The following is a 22,191-nucleotide window of genomic DNA, read 5'->3' as shown; positions in this document are numbered from 1 at the left end:
TGGTCCTCTTCTGACTATGGGAAGGCCCAAAGTAATTATTTATTTTTCGGTATATTTGATATTTCAATACTGACAGAGGAGGAGTACAATCAAGTAGCCTGAGATTGCCACTTGTAAATTTTGAGTAGCTCAATGTTTAGTGTCAGACTGCAAGTTGAAAAAAGCCACAGATGTCAGTTTATTTTGAGAGCGTTGCAACAAACAAAAGTTGAATGACCCAAAAACTGTTTATGCAGTCATTGGTCGGTCTACGTAGCCGTCAGCCTAGGCAGTACCCGTGCTTTTGCCTATGTGTCTGATTATTTTTTGACTTATTTAATAATTAATCACTCCTGGTCTGTTTCCTTTGGCAGCGTGTCACCTCATCTATTTCTCTAGAGACAGAACGCTTGTCTCCGTGGATTACCACATTGTGCATATTTAAAGGCAACACCATGAATTAATCAATGCCCTACAACTGGATGTACTTATCAGCAGCCAGTGCTAGTGACAGACAACTGGATCAAACCCAAACAGCCCCCGGTCGGGTTAAATCACACGAGTCTATGTGATATGGAAATCCTGGCGAGATCAGTCTGTTAATGGGGATTTTTGGAAAGTAATATTAAAACTTTTCAAATTTGTTGTCTTGCTAGCCAATCATCTGTTTTTATAGTACATCCCAAGCAGGAAAATACCATAAATATGATCGCAGTTCATGCCCGTACCAAGACAGCTTCAAGTTATAAGATAAGTTTGTTATTTTAGAGTCGATGTCTTTTCGCCTGAACTATATCTATTTGGTAGTCTCGCTTGTAATTTGCCAGGGCATCAGAGAGCCGAACACAGCCTAGACGTAGCAGAATTAAGATGACCGGTGCTAATGAGCAAACAGCGTGCGGTGACATGTGTGCTGGCAGCACAAACTGACCATGGAGTCACGTCTAGGGAAGCTTTCCAGTCTCACAACAAGCAATAAAGCATCATTAACAGAAAAGTCTCTCCATGTGATATACTGCTTATGATGCTGGGGGCTTTCAGTCTGAATGCAGTATCATGCAGCTTCGTCCTTGGTGGTGTTGACGATATGCTGATGAGAGTCAAGAATTCTGTATAGTAGCTGTTTGGATTTGCTGAGGTAAAATTTAGAAAATGTTTTCAGAAGCACAAATGAACACAATATCAGGACAAAATACAATAACGCGCATGTCAAACTCTCTTTTTACAAACAAAGAAGTTTGCGTCGTTCCGCCCACCAAGGCAGCTAATCTAATCTAAAAGGCTCAAGACTTTCACGTAGTTTCAGAGATCTGGTTTTCCTTGTTTTAAATTTCCGGCCATAAATTATCTTATGTTCTGAAGCCAAATTTGGTTTTCATTTCCTTCCAAATTCTCTGATAAAATAGTTTCTTCTTAAAACCTTCCCACTCAGTTCTGTGTGACATTACCTTGAATGAAGAGTACCATTGGTTTCATAAAGACGTGTGACATGGAGATAGTGAACATGATTCAACCTTTAAATTAGTGTGCCATGTATTTGTGGTAGCAAAAACGCTAATTAGCGGCACAAAACACAATTGCAATTACTGTTATAATTTGATCGTAAATCATAGTTAATTCGAGTTGAGAAAATTGCACCAAAGTTCCTCTTAAACTGCAAAAATGTAATCTCAGTCAAAGGAAAGGGCAGCGTCAAATTTCCCAAACATACATTATGTGCGCTGTCTATGCGGATCTAATAATGAAGGAACCTAAGCTTCCGCCAGTATTGCCTCCGTGACAATCCCACTGTATCAATTGAGGCAATCAGAGTTTATTCCACAGGCCAGGGTAGACACCAAGACCTTATTTCCAGATAGAGGCACAGCATTATCATTCATATTAAACAATAACCCATTGGCACTTGCTCTCGGGGGAACAATATAACGGGTCAATCAATAATGCATCCTAAGTTCAATTTGAAATTGATATTTCGCTGGCAGTTAATATAACGTGGCCGCCGCACCTCAGTTGTGTGAGTGTGGAGGAATTAGCTGACCTGGCTAAATAATCAACTGCAAAGCAGATATTTACCTCCTGAGAGGATTGCCAAATATAGCAGGAAACATTTATTATAAGAGGAGGATAAGCTAATCATTGTGAAGATAAGACGACGGCTATCAAGGAACTAAACGATTTTGGACTATCACATGTCAATAATGGGGAAGTTTATGCATTAGTTAAAGTTGTGCTTTATTACCCATTTACATAGAAATTGCCTTATTTTCAACCTGCTAAGGACTTCTTTGATGCACTTGAAGCTTTTTTTTTTTTTTACAGGCTAGAAAAGGATGCGGTATTGATTTGAAAGAGTTTCTGTGGTAAGCTGTATGCTGGCATTCTGGCTTTCTTGACCTTATCAGAAAGTACAGAGAAAACACAGGATTAAAGGCACTTGCTTACAAGTGTGCAACTTTATAGGCCATTTTTCCGATTTTTAATAATTGGCAAGGTCTTAAAAGTTGTCTGAAATGGGTATCAACTTTCTTTGAGGCATTCAAGTATGCTTGGAAAGTTCAGCCTTCCATTTTAATACCACCTATCCTGGTGAGGGTCACTAGGAGCTGTTGCCCTTCTCAGCAGAATTAAATGTGGCACATACAGGGTGTCACAAAAGTTACTAGTAGAGGCAGTCAAAAAGAGCAAAGAGCCCAATTTTCCGTTAGGTTTATTTATTGCAGTTGAAACTCATCGTATACACAAAAAAGAAGCCCAAAAAGTGCGGCTTTCGTTTCAGTTTTCCGTTTGTCTCAACAACAACTGTCCATTGATGGAAAAAGGGCATGTATGCCAGCCTCGTGAAGTTCAGTAGGCTGCGCTTTCAACCAGTTTTTTTTTCCACCTTGGTTAACTCGTTCATTATCTGAGAAGTGCTGACCCCTAACTCTTTCTTTTAAAGGTACAAAAAGGTCCTAATCTGATGATGCCAGATAGGGTCAATTTGGGGGATGGGTTACGGTTGTCCAGTCAAAGGAACTGATGACTTCATGAGCTCCTTTGCCCCCACTCAAAGCAGGCTGTTGATCTTTGTCTTTAATCCTGGACACTCACTTTTTGGTTGTGCTATAGCCTATAGCAGCTTCCCTCTTTTGAAAATGTTTAGCGTTGCTTCCCCCTCCAAACGAGAAATTCAATCACAGCTTTCGGCTTCTGAATAGCATTCAAATGATATTTGAAATTGCGGAACGGTGGATCAGCTAGTAAAGTGTTGGTCTCACAGTTCTGAGGTCCTGGATTCAATCCTGGACCCGCCTGTGTGGAGATTGCATGTTCTCCCCGTGCCTGCGTGGGTTTTCTCCGGACACTCCGGTTTCTTCCCACATCCCAAAAAGATGCAACATTAATTGGACACTCTAAATTGCCCCTAGGTGTGTTTGTGAGTGTGACTGTCTCGATGTGGCCTGCGATTGGCTGGCAACCAGTTCAGGGTGTACCCCGCCTCCTGCCCATTGACAGCTGGGATAGGCTCCAGCACTCCCCGCAACCCTTGTTAGGATAAGCAGCTAAGAAAATGGATGGATGGATGATATTTGAAATGGCTGACAAAAAGAAGATTGACATATTAGTAGGTTAAATGAAATTGGACTAGTTGACTCGTAAATATTTCCATTTCTTAATATTTAGTTTCAGGTGCAATTTGGACAGATGTGAGGCCATCAGCATTCGACAGCTGAGGCTTTACAGTTTTTTCAAGGCAGTGAAATTGGAGCAGCTTCAAAAAATGGCCGCCTGGTGAAAAGTTTTTCCCCTCTTCGACTGCAGTTCGGTGCCAGTTTGAGAGCAAGTAAGACTTCTCCAATGCATTGTTCAATTTGCGCTATCTGCGGCAAGTTTCTCTAAACAGGATCTGTTCTTGACAAAGCATCCAGATGAAGACTTGCTACTACCACCGTGAACAATAATGCTGAACTCCTAGAAAAGGCCTTTGTCGTACGTGGGAGGCTACGCTGGACTGAACCGGACCTGTTCTGTCACTGCAAGGTAACCGACACCAACTGATGGTGCTGGAATTTCTGAACCTCATTTATAAGTCAAGGTATCACCTTATAAACTGTACATTTTAACATCGCACATTAGCCTCTCAGGACTCCTCCCATTTATGTTAGTCCGTATTAATATTTTTAAGTTGTTTTCCAATGTTGGTGACCCTCAGGATAGGCCTTATGCACACATTGTTTAGCAGTCCGAAAGGCAGATCTAAACTATTGATTTGGTTTCGACTGACAAAAAAAACAAAACAAGAAAAAAAAACAGGGTATACAGTTGAAATGTTCCCCCAAATCAATAATGACAGGCTGATGCTCGTGCTGCTTTACCTGCATCCATTCCCCATTAGTTCTCTTGAGCCATACTGTATATGAAAGATATTTGAAGCTATTTTAAACCTGGTTACTGTGTAAAAAAAAAAAAAAGAGAAGAGAAATTACCCCTCGGTGGCAAAAAATAATTATAATAATCAGATAAAGAGTGTTTTAATGTGGGCCATCATAAAGCCACACGTTAGATATGCATGTAGCCGGAGATGTGTTAGCCATGTAAACCGTCCGAATGTTGACATGCGCGATATCCAGCTGCCTCCACAGACCTCCTCAAACGCTTATTGATGAAAACATAATGGTGGATTTTGCTTTCCCTCTGTGGCTCAGTGTTGGCACACAAAGACCATAGGAATAATTATTATTTCAGGAGAACAAATATTACCCCTTGGGCTCCAATTATTTTCATGCATTGGCTCCTTCGGTGTCTATGGTTTAAAAAAAAAAAAAAAAAAAAAGTGTTTCGCTTCAACCCTGTTTGTACCAAACATCACGTGATGCATAATGGAGCAAAGTCCTCGAGATGCATATGAAAAGGTGCTGCTTATTTCGATTGGGTTAGATTTTTGAATTTCAGTTTTGAGTCTTCTCTTTGCTGATTATATTCTATTCCATAGTCTAAAACTAAACTGAAACTGCAGTCATTTGAAACCAAAGAAATAATTCCTATAAGAATGAATGTAAATTGAAGTAATTTGGCCCTTTTAAGAACAAAATGCTGGTTTGTCTGTTTTTTGGGTACAAAAAGTGGAACAAAATTTTCGTGAAAAGTGTTGAAAATAGAAATGCACAAAAACTAGAGCATATGAAAATGTGGTTCCACAGTATTGAGAACAATGGGCTAATCGAACCTTTAAGCAGATAACTTCGCCCTAAAGTCATTCAAAATGCATATTTTTACTCTTTGGGGACAATATTATTGTAACACCTAAACAGTAGATCCAAAAATTTTGAACTTCCTGACTTGCTTTGACCAAATGCTACGTTTCTGACCCTTTAAGGCCACTGTAGCGTGCTTCTACTTCTGCTCTTCTGAGCTACTTCCGAGAGTGGTGGAATAAAAAACACACAAAAAAACATTTCGGCTCAGGAAGTATGCAGATGTTTGTTTTTATGTGGCTCATAGACACACGACCAAACACAAATAAATGGAGTAATCATGTACTTACCTCTGTATATCTTTTCATCCTCTTTGTTTTGATACAATCCAGTGCTATTTTTCTTGATTAAAAGGAATGAAATTGTGCTTTTTGGTGAGTGGAACAGATTCATGCAATTTCAATTATTTTCAACAGGCAAAGTTTGTTTGGTGTATATCTATTTCCGATAATTGCATATCCAGTTCAGGGTTCCTTGCTTGGGCGGCACAGTGGATAAGCTGGTAAAAGCGTTGGCCTCACAGTTATGAGGACCCGGGTTTGATCCCAGAACCCAACTGTGTGGAGTTTGCATGTTCTCCCCCGTGCCTGCGTGGGTTTACTCCGGACACTCCGGTTTCCTCCCACATTCCAAAAATATGCAACATTAATTGGACACTCTAAATTGCCCCTAGGTGTGATTGTGAGTGCGGCTGTTTGTCTCGAAGTGCCCTGCGATTGGCTGGCAACCAGTTCAGGGTGTACCCCGCCTCTTGCCTGTTGACATCTGGGATAGGTTCCAGCACTCCGCGCGACCCTTGTGAGGATAAGTGGCTAAGTAAATGGATGGATGGAGGGTTCCTTGGTTGTTGAAGACCCAAAAGGCTTTTTCAGCTCTAAATCTAGGTTGTAGAGTTTTTGTAGCTATGTCGTTGGTGAGTACGTCCATTGGGAGACGTCTGCTGAGGGATTTTCTTGTTGTTCAAGTAGCGTTAAGTTGTCTCGATTCAACATAGAAATTTCTCCTATATCCTGTCAAGTCGTCACTTTGGCCGGGCACATGTGAGGTTATGGCAATATTATGATAAATGTTGGAGAACACCAAATTTCCGTTTCTGGCATTTACAATATGTGGGGAACCACAGGGCAGTCAAAAAACAATACTATGAGGAATTATTATTTTTTTTATTGCTTAATCATTTTGTATAATAATTTTTTCACACACATTGTATGTTCTTTCAGCAGGAGCCAAATCAGTGATCGACCCATTTAATAGATGATATCAGTGCTGCAAAAGCTCAAGCCAATTTACTTTTTTTGCACTGTGCAAAGACTGGTATCATCAAAGACTGTAAAGTTTATTCCAGCTAATTGGCAGCAACATAAAAGGGATATTGAGCAGTTTTGGAAAACGGGAAAAAAAAAAATCTTTTTTTTATAATTTAGATTTTAATCTGTTTTCTTTTAAAAAGCAAAAAAAAAAAAAAAAAGCATTTGCTCATTACTGATGAAGGAACTCCCATGTTGATTGACGATCACTGAGATGTATGACACCTCTCTACTTGTCATAGAGGAGTTATTTGTACTCTGCTGCGATTCAGTCTGTGAGGAAAGACCAGATGTCCCGTCTTAATTAGGCCGGCAGTGATGTTTTTAATGACTTCTAGCCCATTACGTGCGATGCAAGACTTTTCAGATCCTCCTCCTGTCACTCCTGCGGGGCTGCTGCTCTTTGTCTCACGTCTCCAATGCGATTTTTGACACATAAAATAAAATCCTCCAAAGACGCCCGAAGAGATGCGTGTCAGTAAAACCAAAAGAATCCATTGTCGAAGAATGCGAGCTAGTTTCCCCAATGTCTCCTATGTTGTTCGTGCAGGCTTCATTTATCGGAACGTGGGCCCGTGTTGTACAATATATTTAATTCATGGTATATAAAGTTGAAAAAGTAGGCCATCATAGTTGACGCAGGATCTGCTGTGTGCGCTTCTTAAATAATAGTGCAGGAAAGGGGGTGGAAAACGCCCTCCAAGGAATCTCTGTGGTTCTCTCTCTAAGGTTTAAAGTCAGACAACACCTTCTATCCCCGTTTCTTCCCTCAACTTCCATTCCTCTGTTGGTTATTCTTCAGTTCCATTCCATGACACGTTTTTTCTCTTTCTCCTTTTTCTTGGCAGCCAACGCGCGATAATATTGTCAGGGAACGTCTTCCCATCTCATTCATTTTAACGGGATCACGGCTCCAGAAAAATGCTCGCAATGAAATAAGCATCACAGAAGGCGGCTAGTTTTCCCAGCCCCCCGGATCAAATATGAATATATTTGCAATGATATCCCACCCTCTGGTGTGTCAATGAGTTACATATCCGCAGCCATGTCTGAGGAAAACCGGGGTGAAAAGGCGAACCGATTCCTTCCCAAAGATTTAAAAAAAAAAAAAAATACAAATAAAATGTGGCACCTCAAGGTAAAGACACAAGCAAGTTTCTGAACAAATGTTATTGCTTGCTATAATGAGGGGTATAAAATGTTATTAATATTTTAGAACAAGCCCTATTTTTCATTTCTGAAACCCACTGTGGGGCTTCTTTTCAAAGGGTTTCAGTCAAAACCCAATGGGAGATTCAATTGACTTTAATCTTGAATTCGTTTGAAAATTTGAGCCCATTAGTTAACTTTGCCTTCTCTGCGCAGTTTTCATTGCATTTCAATGAAGCCGCTTTCCTGTGGTGTTAAAACACTAATAGTTGCTTCAAATAGCAAATGGGAGGGAGAGAATGAATGGGAGCACGGGGGGGCGAAAAGGAAGAGAGCGATGGAAGGAGCGGAAACGATGGTTAAGTCGCGCGGAGAAGACGTTTTATTATTGGACACTTCATTAGGCACATCTGCACGGTAACTAATGAAATTTAAATGTGAATTTTTGATATTCTCATAGTGGATACTTTAAGAAGGAAGTATACCTCGTGATATGGCAAGTGAATCTTTACATTCATCCACTGTGTATATATGCACACATGACAACTGGTAATGGTGGCACAGTACTTGCACTCAAACTTCTAAGGAGCGTTGACATAACAAGGCTAATTGCTGAAGCACATTATGGTTGGAACCCTGAGAGGTCAGAATGGTAATAATCAAATAAAGAATAAAAGCGGGGACCTGAATTATTCTCTCTGATGTCAGGTAGACTTGGGAAATAAGAGTCTCTAATTGCCTCTAATAATCTGCTTCTCTGTTCCATTTCTTCCTGGACCCCATCTCACCTGCTCTACTTGTACAAGTATTAAAAGAGATGCACGTTGTTTGTTGTTGTTTTTTTTTTCCACAATTTGAAAAAGTTCCCAAGTGTCTGGATGACATGTCGGTGACAAGTTTAATCTAAATATAAAGATACTTTCTATTAATGAATACAGTAAATGTGAAACTCCAGAATTGGCAGACTCCTCCCTATTTTTCTGAGGTTGCAAAAAATTATTCTATTTTGAGGTGATGACCCAGTATATGACCTTTGTCACCATAACAACCCCAAGAATTAGCTCTGTGCAGAATCTTGGTTTGAAAATCAAAACTCATCTAATGATTATTATGTATAAATGCCACAAAATGAAGGAAAAGCATTTTTTTTCTCAATGAAGCTCCTCAATTCCAACATAGTTCCATGGGAACAACCTGCCACAAGAAAGTGGTAAAGCTCTATTTTTGTCTAAATGGACATCCCCAACATCCTTCAACTTATTTACTTGGTACAAGATGCAATAAAATGGCAGAAAATCCTTGTCTAAATGAAGTTCCCAAACTCAATTTCCACGTAGTTCCTTGGTACAGGATGCCAGAAAAGCACTACTTTTGTCTACAAGAAGAAAATCAACTCGTTTCAGCTTAGTTCCTTGGCATAAAATGTCAGAAGATTCATCAAAACACGATTTTTACCCAAGTTACGCTCCTAAACTAACTTCAATGTAGTTCCTTGTCACCAAGATACCACAAAATGGCAGCAAAGGTTGACTTTTGTCCAAACGAAGCACTCCAACTCACCTCATAGATGATGGTGTCAATTCGCAAATATGCGGTGGAATAGGAGAAAAATTAGAAGACGTGACGCTACTGGTTAGCTTTTCTGATACAACTCATCCTTCGCTTGGGATAATCTTTCATCGTCATCCGAGAATCGTGCCCTTGCTGATGCCGACCTTAATGGAAGGTAAATGTTCCAATTTGTAACCCGCTTTAAAAATTGCATGCTTGTAGGCTTTGAAAGCTTTCCTCGTGTAAACATTCCTTATAATAGGTGTATGCCTCATGGGGGTCAAAAGATTGGAATGCATCCATTCTGTCAGCTCTTGCCGTTTTACCAATTGTCATTATGGTTTTCATTTCAGGCTAAACATTTTTTTTTTTTTTTTTTGCGAGGGGTAATAGATTCCAATCAATTAAAAAAAATAGGTCAGGTGCTGAATGCCAAAAGGTATGCCAAAACCCGCCCACTCTCATCCCTTTTGCTCACCCGACCTCATAGAAAAAGGTGCAAGCAGGAAGACTATCCAGTGATTTGTCACGCTTCTCAGCCCCAGCGCTGGCTGCCGTTTTATATGTAAGAAAGGAAATGATGAGAATGGCTCTTTGCACTGTGAGCTTCCTTAAAATGCCTCTCCAGCTACTGGGGAGCGAGGTTGCGTCAAAGGAAAAAAATGAGTCAACAGATTATTTAAGCCAAAGTGTCCCATGTAGTCGAAAGCTTTAGCGTCCCTATGGGAGCCCTCTGCCTCATTGCAGGTCCTCCACAAATGAAACCTCATATTGTTTTTCTTTTTTTTTTCCCAATGTTTAATCAAGCAGTCCCATCCCCCCCACACCCTCCCCAACTCCCCAGCATCATCACAAGCCACTGACACAATGCCTGACTAATCCTACGCCCAGCTTTGGGATATGGCACCCACACAGTCAAATGAGCAAACAAAGAAGCTTAAGTCCTCTATACTGGATTAAGGAGTTATAGGAATAATGGTGGGCTATAGATACCCAGTCTTTGAGCATGGCTGCTTTTGGGGAACCCCGAGTACCCGGTCGCCATCAAGCCAAGTGTCTCAGACTGTCTGAGCCTAGTCAAGCTGAGCCCATCTGTCATGACAATGACCTGTTAGTTACAACATTGGCTAGCATTACTTTAAGTATAGTCGTCATTTGAAGAAATCTAGAGTTGGAAGAGTGACATCATTAAGTTTTTTTTCTGGTTGAGTGAGAAGGAAAAGTACATTTGGAACACCCACCCATTAGTTTTCAGCAAATGTTAAAATCAGAGACGGAAAAAGTACTCACACCGATTGAACTTATTTACTGACCGTAAGTAAAGGTAAAGTACAGAATGAATTTTTAATGAACAAAAAAAAAAACAATGCTATAACTGTTTTTCAGCCAATTTTTGCAATATGTGCACTGTATAGTGTCGGTGAACGCTACTCCTTTCACAAAAAGGCGGCAGTTTGGCAGACAGTTAACAATTATTCTTCTTCTCCTTCAAAAAAGCTGTTTACTGTCCTGTTCAATTGAACTTTTTTGCCAAACAGCATAAAACAAAGAGAATTACAAGGTGAATATTTATAAACGGCCATCCTTGCTATGGATATTTGAACACAAAGCGCAGCACAACAGCTCTGTACCAATGTAAAAATACTCACAGCCATATATTAATATTTTGCTCCTATTGCTGAAGCTTACAATGAAACTCTTTGTGTGTCTCCATGTCTGTATTATCACTCCAAGTGGCTAAGGTGCACACGCCGGAAGGAGCATCCCAGTTTTCATTGAATTGAAGCACAAAATAAGATGGAAAAATGTTTCATTCCTTCCATTCTATTTAACTAGGTTATTAATGTGTGTTTTTATCAAGCGCAATATTATAGAGTGCTATTTTTTTTATTCAATAACATGGACTAAAACATGGAACAGATTAATGGCATTTCCATTCATTTCAATGAGGAAGGTTGATTTGAGTGAGAAGTGCGGCATTAAACCTGTAACTCAGGCTTCCACCGTATGAAATGACAAACACTAGTGACCATTTTGGTGTGCATCCATCACAACAAAATTGCGGACGATGCAGCAGATTATGCTGCAGGTGGGATTTAATATGGAGTTTTCAAAAGAGACACTTTTAAAGCGAGTGTGCATATTCCTTCCTGCGTACGTGCCAGCACTATTTCTGTTTGTATATCCGGCCATCATTTTATGAGTCTTTAAAGGCTCAGTCGCTAGACCCGAGGGGAAAGGGAAAAAATTGAAGCAAAAAGCACAGGGCAAAGTTGCAGTGCGGGGGGTCTGTATCAAACCCGGGCCATCTACCCACCATCCCCGCTGCATCCAATTTCAGCACCAACGCTTCGTGTTAAACCCCATCAAACAGACACACGGTAGCACAAAGGAAAACCTCATCTCCACGGGAAACTAATCCGCCGGTGTGCGCTGTAAGCCTGTCAGTTTTTTCCCCCCTTTTTTTATTGAAAGAAGTCATCACTCATTTCGCCAAAGATTAAAAGTATAGCTAAATTGAGAAAATCCGCTTAGGAATTCTGAATTTAAATACTGACTTGGAGGGGCAGCCAGGAGAGATGCCAAGCCTTGTGGGGAACAGACAGGTATGGGAGGTGAGATAAATTGAAAATATACATATTTGTTTTTGTAGCTGGATTTTTCATAACCATCAGGCTGTTTTTTTTTTTGTGTGTGTGAAAGCAGAGGGTGGAGAGGTGGGGGGGGGAGCTGGAGGCAGGAGGCCTCCACATATGGCAGTTGTGGGAAGCAAAGAGAGCCTCACCTCACAGGCAGGTTCCTGATTGGAGATTTGGGCTGCAGACACACGCATGTGAAATGACTTCCTGTGACTTTAATTGCCTTGCTGTTGGCAACAAGGTGTTTGAGCAGGGGGATGCCAGTGGCTTACCAGCTTGGCCTCGCAGGACAGGGAAAATGTGGAACCGCTATGATCGGCGGCACACTGTGGAAAGCTTTCACCAAAGTTCAAGACAGCGAGACTCAATTTTGGAGCAGAATAATGTGAGGTTGTTCTTCTATGGGAAATAATAACATCAAATGGACCCGAACCTGAAGACACAAACATGAATTTGCGTTTGGTGCAATTTAGGAATGCAGTTGCAGCAGTCCATCCATTTTCAATAAATCGTTTCTGGGCCGCCCAGAGTCTATCCCAGCCGACTTTGGTCAAGAGGTGGTGTAATATTAAATTTACATTGGGAGAATTTGGAGTGTTTAGTGCAGCTATCTTGTACTAACTTTTAAAATGATGTTAGGATCATCCTAGGTCCAGGTGGGTTTAATTATTTCTTGCAAAGTGCTCCGTTCGTTTGGGTCAGAAAATCGAAAAAAAATAAAAATAAAAAAAGATCGCCTAAACGTTGTGTTGACCTTGGGAAGGAAAATAACACTGCTGGAACAGAGTGCGTGGGTAGTGGTATGCCTGGTGAGCAGAGCGTGAAGACAGGTTGGAGTCTTGGTAGTAAAGTTTGGTTGGTCAGTCGGTCGCCTGTCAATAATAGTCAGAGAATTTGGAAGCTCAGTGACCTGTATACTCAGCCATTCATGTTAGCATCTGTGATAACTGCATGCCCTTGCATTCGTAGTATTTTTTTCAACATCCAAACCAATGATCTAGCTTTCCCCATCACATGTGCACACTGCTCTCCAAACAGACTGACATCATTCTGTCTGAGATATTTCATGTACTATCCACAGAGCCGGTGTCTTAGGCGATAATTATGTCAGCTCCCAGACCAAATGATGTTTTATTTATTTTTCAGTAACTGGCTGCTCCCTCTCCCTCTAACGACTGGCTGAGATGTGTGCCCCTAGAGTGGTCATTAATCTGATATCTGGTCAGCCCGGGCACAGCCCCAATGATCCCGACCCAATCTCAGATCCTAATCCAAGGAGGAAGAGGGCTGCGGGCCAGGATTTGGAAGCCCTGGCTATCGCTATATAATTGATAGGTTTTAGCCGATTATACCCTTCACATGATTATGATCTATAACGATGTATTGATTGGAGTGTTGTGGTATCTAACCGGCTGCCTTTCAAACCACAGACATATATCCTTTCCTCCCCGATCATCTAGTATCTGACTACTGTACACAGTGGTTTGAAGGTACCATATTTTGTTGTTCAGTGGAACCTCTAAAGTAGGGGTTGGTCATCAGATTTAAAAAAAAACAAAAAAAACTGCCACAAATAAAAACCTTTATCAGAAGTGCAGAAAATGTACTGGAATATAAATGTAATTCGCTGTACTGTTAAGTATTAACAACAGCTTCAGTGAAACAAAACTATTTTCCCTGAAATGTTTTGCTTTCATCCTTACCCGCATCCTATCTTTAGAGGCCCACTTCTTCCTCAACATTTTAATCTTATTGTTTGTAAATGTGACAAAAGTACAATATACTGTGTGTGTAGGATCAAACACCCATACAGGCTCACCGTTCACGGTGATATTACCAGTCCGTCAATCTGCAGGGGTAAATCAGCACCTTGAGTTTTTTATTGCGATGATTCAATCCAATTAGGCTTGACTGCATTGCCCAGTCTGGCATGGGTTATACCTAAAATAATACAATTACACGTTGTGTAGTTAACCAAACAACAAAACTTACAAAAGTCTCCTGGCATAATGCTAACACAAAATGAGAAACATTATATACATGAGTTTATGAAACTAGCATCGGTTTTGTGGTAGTTCTAACCATAGAAGCAAAGCGCAGCCATATATTCTTTATCGTCTATGACTATTACTGCAGTTTACTGAGCCAACTACTGGGAGTTGTGAAGTTTGTATGTATATGTGGATCTCTGAATCATACTGCCACCTTTTGGCCATGACTTGCACACCAGAAGGAGCAGCACAATGCCAATGCATTTTCAATCATTTTAGTTGAGAGACAATTTGCAAATATGGTCATGGAACAGATCATTCGTCCGCCCAATGCACCACGTTACAATCTTTGGGATGTTTACATTTTGAGAAACCACTTTTCACATATGAGCGTTCACATTTACAGGAAGTTTGAACCGTCGTTTTCAAGAGATTGATATTGGCCTTCTAATCTCCTTGGTATTTTGGTGGGTCGGTATCATTAAAGCATGCTATAAGGTAGCTTCCCCACTGAAAAGCTCGAGAGAAGCAGATGTGACATTTCCCAGTGAGCATTGTTCTGATGATTTGCAGGTATGACAACATTAATGCTGCTATATATTACACTAAAACCAGGCCACACATACGCACACGTGTTTCATAGCTGTATGAACAATTGGACCATGCTTTCAGAGGACATTTTTATTTGGAATCATTCAGTGTACAGGAATTCAAATTCAAGTATTTGTGTTTGATTAAACTACTCCCAACGGTCTGTCTCTTTCAGTTGGCTCATTTTTATTCCCCTTAATAACATCCCAACTTTCTCAAGACTACAACATTCTGTCCCGCAATTCATAACCTATCCAGCACATATTTTTCTCCCGTTCTCCTTGTCACTTGTTCTTCATCTGCCAACGCAGCTGCTCCTTATCTTCCCCAACAATGCTCCCAATTTAATGGCCCAATCCATCATAACTTGGACTTGAGCAACTCGGAGTTGGTACTTCCAACAGCCAATCTAAACGTGTCCCAGTGCATCTGCTTGGGAAACAAGGGAGACGGCAGCCAGCTCACTTGCAAGGCTCTGAGCACGGATCCATTCCAGAATGAGAATAACAAAGGCAAATCAAGATGGATCTAGTTTATCTGAGTTTGGAGTCACAATTTTTTTTCCATGACAGATAATTTCCCTAAATTCAGAGTAAAATGGATTCTACAGTTGAGTTCCTGTTATGTCTTGTCTGTGGATGTTTTGAGATTCTCCGCTACCCATACAACAAAAAACCTCCCCAAAAAAACCCCAAAATAAATCCTTTGCCTCAATGCCGCATAATCTTGCAGATTACATTTAACAATCTCCATTCTACACCACACTTTCAAAGGGTTTAACTGAGTAACAAGGGATATTGTATTCACTTGGTTGACAGTAAAACAATTTTTGTACTTCAATGTAAAGAAGAAGCAAAGAGCAACCCTTCCCATATTTGTCTGGGTACATATTGCCATGCCCTGTCTCTGATGTACTTCAGCCTGTTTTTACCATGAGCGTTAACAGAATGCTCATTCGCACAAGAGCCGCTATTGGCTGCAGCTCCCAGGCTTCAGCCACCGTTCAAGCTTAATCACTGCCAAACTTCCCTGTTAATATGGATAGTTGACTTATGAAGCCGTCAATGGCAGTGAATGTGTTTTAGCTGTCTTGTTTGCTCTTTCATCTGAAACGTTTATTTGGACCTTTGGTCTTTAAACTTTAGAGTTGTCGCAACTGCCAATAACCTTACCAGACCACACTCAGTATTCAGATATTAAACTGTCCCCTTGCCCCAACGGGTCAACAAAAATACCCAAAACCTGTTTTTGTGGTCCGCCCTGGCTTGACTACTGTCTGTCTCGAGCTGGCACGATAAACAGGGAATGACTGTATTTTTCAGTTTCAATGTAGAAACTTGAGATTGGTCAATTCCTCCACTCACTTTTTATTCTTCCATTGGTTAGTCTGGTTGACTATCATCATCTTCAGAAAGCATCATTCCCCAAAAACTAGCTCCACCAAGCAGGGTGTTGTGACAGTTTTGTAGTCTCGGATTTCTCTTCCCAAAATGCATCCCTTTGAGCGGAGTGAGGCACACACACATGCACACAAAAAGAGAGAAATAAAGAAAAGCAGAGAGAAGCACTTCTAGTTCGTGCCAGCATTATGGCACATTTCCATTTTTCGCCTCCGTCTTAATCTTCATTGAGTGACTGTCATCACCCTCCGGCAGTAATTAGGCATGGGGTCTGGACAACAACAGACGAGCGGGTCTAGCTCTCCTTGAGAAGCAAATTACCTTTAGCTTATGGTAAGCAATATTCCGTGCCAGGCAACTTTTACTGCTGATTAGCAATTAGCCGAAACTAGCGGCAGCCGAAGCGCTAATGTTTAATTTGCTCCTCTAATGATATACGGCGTCGGGGTTGCAAGAGGTGGGGGTTGGATTGAGGTAGTCTCGGAAACGTATGGATTTCTACTTAATTCCTTTTCATTTATGACCTGACAGGCCCCGCAGGTAGGAAAGGGAGGAAATTTCTTAGCGATTAGTAATGGCTGCTCCTCAAAGGGGAGGCAGCAGGCGAATGCTAAGAAGGTACACACACACATACAGAATTACTGTCTCATTTCGGGGGCCTTCCCAACACATTCACTTGCTCAATTATTCACAGTGAAGTTTGAATAATAACGCCGTTTTCTCTGTGAAAACAGAGTGATTACTGTGCACATCTCCTCCTTCTGTTCGGGGAAGCAGTTGTTGCGAATATGAGCGTACCTGGAGAGCTATTACGGAGAACCCTCTGGTAAATGGATTGCAGCACACTGTCATGATGATAATGTTGTTTCAGTTACGAAAGCCTGCGGTCGGCGTGCGTACCAGGATGAAATAAATAAAGTGGCGTTAATGGGCATCTAAGCATCTTAATGAAGTGATCCAGTAACACATGGCAATAAAGGCGATTTGTTATCTGTAGAGGCAGTCATTACCCCTGGAAAACACGCATGTCCAAAGGTGGGGGGTGTAGTTTTCACAGCTGAATTACAAGAAAAACTACACCGATGATTACCGTGTATCGCTGTGGACAGGGGGCAAACATACAGTATGTGTGTCGCCAGAACCAATTCAATTTTGGTGTCTCAGACAAAAGTTGGTGAGCAAAATTAGTTTTGGTATTTGAATCGTATTTTATAGCCCCTTGATACTTGTCAGAGTGCTGTTATTGTTTTTGTCCTATTGAATATATTTTGTAAATAAAACAAGAATCCTTCACACTGCAGTCTTTCCACCTTGGCGGAGGTCTGTGCTCGTCTGTGTGTCTGTCATTACATTTTCGTTTGAACAATCTGACGCGACCGCATGTTGTTGTCAGCAGCGGCGGTTTAAATAAGCTCTTGATTTTGGCTGGTGTGTGCTGTTAGGAGGCTGCTGCTCTTTAGGTCCTAATACCTTGTTTACTGCAGAGACTCCGGCCTTGTTTGCAAACACAAGTAGGCAGTGTCAGAGGAGGCTCCGCCAGCTCCCATGGGGCCACCATAATCTAGGGCGGGTTCCTCTTTAAACTCAAAACGTGCTGGGAGGCTGGACTTGACAAATCAGGTGCACTGGACTAATCTCCGGTGCGCTGTGTCTGGAACAGGGGCTTGTTAAAAAGTGCAATGGGCGCTGTGGGAATACCCTCACTCCCCTCGGGGTTAGGGACTCCTCCTCTCTAATGAAGGTGCAGGATGAGGCTCGTTATGTGCCGTTGCCTGTTATTCTGTTGGCTTGCCCCTCGACTTTCTCATTCTGGCTCAGCGGCAACAATCCGACCGCCATTCTGCGCCCTCTGTTGTGTTTCAGTGTTATAGATGTTTCAGAGGGGAGTGATTTAGAGGGGTTGAGACAAATGAAGAGATTCGGGACTGCTGGTGAACATCCACTGTTTGGACAGCTGCAGTGTTACATAGAGGCGATAACAATAAGACTAGTCTAACAGGTCATTAGGGCTCTAACGGTGACAATCACTCACACGCTGCCCTCGGACCTGTTGGAGGATATTTTGGAACAGTCGACCATGGGAAATCAGTAGAGTCTGTACAAATTCTCTGTTTATGCATGAGACAATTTGGGGATGGGCTTGAGAAAATTGCTGTTCGCTACTACTTGCCAGTAACCAGCAGAGGGCACAAAAAATTCAGTCCCAACTAGTTTGCTGCCTCACTAGGTTGCAGCGGAAATTGGAAGAAAGAGACTCAGGAAGAGAGCAGTGTTTGGAATAAATCAAACCATCGTAGGAAAATACTTCCAATAACTTTTTCATTGGGAAGCTTGGTGAAGTAGTCGTCATCACGCGTGCATGACGGTCAAAAAGTCCCATGTTCAAAGCATGGTTAAATATTACATGCAAGAAGCAACATGATGGAGGTGATGGGGAAAAGGTAGAAACTGTAAGGGAATGGTTCCTTACAGTTATAGGTTGTTTACTTTGGTGCATTTTCTTCATAAACAGACTCAGAGTTAAATTACCACTGTAGCGCATCGAGCTATTTTGCAATCCTTTCCTCTCGATTCCCTTTCAAAGTCAAGACACACAAACTTTTCCTAACCCATGCATCGAGTTTGCCCAGATTCAGTGGAAAGACAACATGGAGGAAATCCTCATCTCTCACACAGGGGGGAAAAAAAAAAAAGACTGACAGGTAGCTGGTTCAAAGCGTTCTACATCTTTCCTCTTGTGCAGAATTTCAATGATACATTTTTGTTTTTTCTCCCGGCCAACAAGGCCGTTTTTTTTTTTTTTTTGGTTTGTTTTTTATGATTCAGTGTACCGGTAAGCCCCTCAAAAGATTCGGCTGTCCATTTGTGAAGTGAGATAAACATAAAAAAACATGGCTGTAACACATTGCCTGAAGACTTTTACTGCAATTGCAAGTGTTTCCTTTGTTCCATCCTTCAAAAAACATGCATGCAAAATATTCATTTGCTGCGCACATGGGAATTACAAGGAAATATTCCTCACCATGTAAGCAGGCGTATCTGTGCATATTACAGTGGTTTATAAAAGGTGTATACATATGTACAGTACTGTGAAAAAGTCACTTGCAGCTTTGTTTTTGTCACAGTAGGAAAGATAGAAAGTCGGCTGTAATTCACAAAAAGTACCTGACCAAACTTTGGTACATTTTGGTATGGCTCTCCTCCAAAAAGGTGCCGGTACAGGAATTCATTGTCACTATTTCCAATCTCAATGACATTATAGGAACTGTCCCCAAAGTCCTAATGGCACTGCCCATTTGTCGTCATTGATCAATTAGGAAGTTGCCTCCAAAATAATGGCAGACGTATGTACAACATAAACCAATACAGAAACATAAAACAACAATGACAAAAGAGTGCTACGATATGGAAAAGCTAAACGGATTTTCAGCTCTACCCTACCCAACCTTGAAGACTTACACGCCACTCGAACTAGGACCAGAGCAGGCGGGATCCTTTCGGACCCTCCACATCCTGGCCACCACCTCGTCCGGCTCCTTTGGTCGTGTTAACGCTACCGAACCGAATTCAAACAGTTTTTTCCCTCTGGCAATTAAGACATTAAATTCTTGATGTTGTTGTCGCCCAACTACAACGGTCGTTATTCCGTATCAAGGTCCAGAAAGTGAGCCACATCGGTCGAGGCACTCCACAGGTGTTCCACCGTCAGCGTGGTCCGTTTTTGAGCACAATTGAAGAGATGAAGCGTATCGTGGGGGGCGATGTCACACAATGGGCATTTATCGACGATGTTGTTGACGAGTCGATGCTTATAGTTGTTGATTTTGTGGCGCAAGGCCAAACGGAGTTTCGATAGCGTCGATCTCATGGGCCGCGAGAGTTTTCTTTTGGATTCGGCTACTGGAGGGCGGTAGCCACCCAACACAATGTTGGGTTTGTAGCCGGCGACCCCCAAGTGCGAATAGTCATTAACTTCTTGATCAGCGAACCTACTGTTTTCTGCCTTGCGCCGTTGCTGCTGAGCCGATCCTTATGAACAGCGAACGGGTAAGGGCACTCTGTATAAGCTTAACGTAATGTGGGCCGTTTATGCACTAAGTGCTCTAAATAAAGATGCATTCCAACCTAAACAGACCACAAAGCAGGTGGTGAACCACCACATCGCCCAACAATCAATATTAAGGATCAATATTGTTTTTGTGAAGCTGGCCAAGTCATTGTGCCCAATTCCAATCATGGAAAAAAAGCATCGCCCCTTACAAACATTTCATTTCATTTTCATTTCATTAATTTCCTGAAGTAGCAGGACGCACAGAATGACCTTGTATGTGTGTGTTAATATATCCTGATGCACTCATCAAACACACTTTGCTGCCCGAGTAGGAATAACCATCTCCTCACCTCAGGTTCAATCCACCCAGAGCTACGTTTGACTTCGGGGGTCAAAGCTGTGGGGGGCCATCTTTGTTATCAGGTCCTCAATACCCACTGGCTGCACCTACAGGAGCTCGGGATAGGGGTCTGGAGTGATAAGGAAAGGTCAGTCCACTGGAGCCATCTGCATGCCGAGCTTGACTCAACATGTCTGTCAGGCAATACTCATCCTAGTTGATCACGAACTGATAGATAGATATATGAATCATTTCCCCATTAATTAAACTGCAGTAGTAGTATTAGTTGACTTTTACTCAAACAATTTCACCTAACATGACATAACTTCAAGGTAAAATGGCAGACTTCCTTATTTTCATGATTTGTAATTACCTGGCGCAAAGCGAAACTGGCGGCGGGGCCTGAATTTTTCTGGGAACGCGACTCGGCTTTATCGTATGATATTTTTGGCCTCAAAATTTCAACAGTGCCCGACAAAAGTATCACATATTCAGGCCCTAATTTATAGATACACATTAAAAACAATTTCTAATTAAAATTGAAAAAAAACCCTCCAAAATTTTTCGAGCGACTGGAATGAGTGTCAGACAATCGTGTTTCCAGCATGAGATGAATACAAATGTTCATTATCATAAAACACTTCTCAGTCCCAACTTTTGCATCTAAATAGATGCACTTATCATATTTCATCATAATACTCGGTGTGTTTGTGTAATATCGTAGATGTTTAACAGCCCAAAACAAAGCACTCACTCCCCCGTGTCTGTGATTTGACATTAACACAAGATTTACTCCAGTCTGTCCAAGTCCAAGTATAGACACTGGTTTCAATCAATTCTTGGGGATTCTCTTCAAATATGTCTTGCGTGAATGTGCAAACGGTTAAGGAGTAATTACAAACTAACACAAACAATTGAAACATACAAAAAAAATGTGCATTTCAACAACAACATATTCAATCAAACCATATGATATATGAATAAAATGTGTGCTAGATTAATCCTAACCTATAACACGAAACGCCATGGATGGGCTAAAGGAAATTAGTAAAGCCAAGAGCACACTTGGCGCAATAATGCATACAAGCGCAGCTAACAACAAAAATGAATTAAGTATTGTACATTTAAACACAAAAACATTTTAAGCAAATCATAAAGTTTTGCAGCATAAATCCGCAACTTTAACCATGCCATACTGAAACGCAAAACTGCCTATTTTTACCAAATGAGTCAGCCGACTTAATGCTAACATATACGAAACACCATAGACGGGCTAACACAAACTATCATAGTTAGACATCCATCAGCCACACTTTTGAATTCTCTGTTCTAGAGTATTGAAACACACTTAGCGTCCACAAACAAAATTTTCAAACGCATTCCAACAGGCTAGATGTCACTACTTTTCCACAAGACCCCCCGCAAAAACCGATGTCACCCCCCCCCACCCCGCGCTGTGTTATTCCTGATTAACCGTAAACGAGCAAATATTTTCCTAGTGTTCGCCAGGTTAGATCCCCATTTAATTAAACTGGCTCATTATGTTGCTCTCTGATTAGTGGAGGAGAATCAATTATTCAATTCACAAACACGGGGCTGCGCGGAGCTGGAGGTGCACAACGAGCTGCTCATTTAATTCCAAGGACACTAATTAACTACAAAGCAAGCAGTAACTTTCCCTCTATCCCCCCCACACCACTCTTCCTTCGTTTCCAATTATCACGCAGGCAGGACACTTAAAATGTGCGAGGGAGAATCACAGGCCTGGCCTGTGGGTGGTACTTTGTAGGAGGGAATGGTGACGGGAGACGGGCGTGGCGGGTCAATCCCGGCTTTATTTACCAGGATTCTCGCCGAGTTAGAGAGGTCAAGACCGAGAAGCAGGCAGGAGGCAGCGCGTTTGCCGATATGTAGATCACGGCGCCTGAGCTTGCAGGGGAACCGCCCCGGGGATTGGTG

General features: G+C 41.6%; 1 protein-coding gene across 5 annotated transcripts in view; it reads left to right on the top strand.

The window, feature by feature from the left end:
* The window catches only part of arhgef39 (Rho guanine nucleotide exchange factor (GEF) 39), a 102,600-nt gene that overhangs the window by 2,188 nt on the left and 78,221 nt on the right, over positions 1-22,191 (top strand). For all 5 annotated transcript variants that reach the window (XM_061807813.1, XM_061807812.1, XM_061807807.1 and 2 more), the window contains exons 2-3: positions 3,643-3,802; positions 3,881-3,999. The gene's annotated coding sequence lies outside the window, so the exon portion shown is untranslated. The remainder of the gene's footprint in view (positions 1-3,642; positions 3,803-3,880; positions 4,000-22,191) is intronic.

Source organism: Syngnathoides biaculeatus, chromosome 20, assembly GCF_019802595.1.
Source record: "Syngnathoides biaculeatus isolate LvHL_M chromosome 20, ASM1980259v1, whole genome shotgun sequence".
In the NCBI taxonomy this organism is placed as follows: Eukaryota; Metazoa; Chordata; class Actinopteri; order Syngnathiformes; family Syngnathidae; genus Syngnathoides; species Syngnathoides biaculeatus.
Note: the sequence above shows the minus strand (reverse complement) of the source record. Positions and strands in the feature narration are given on the sequence as shown.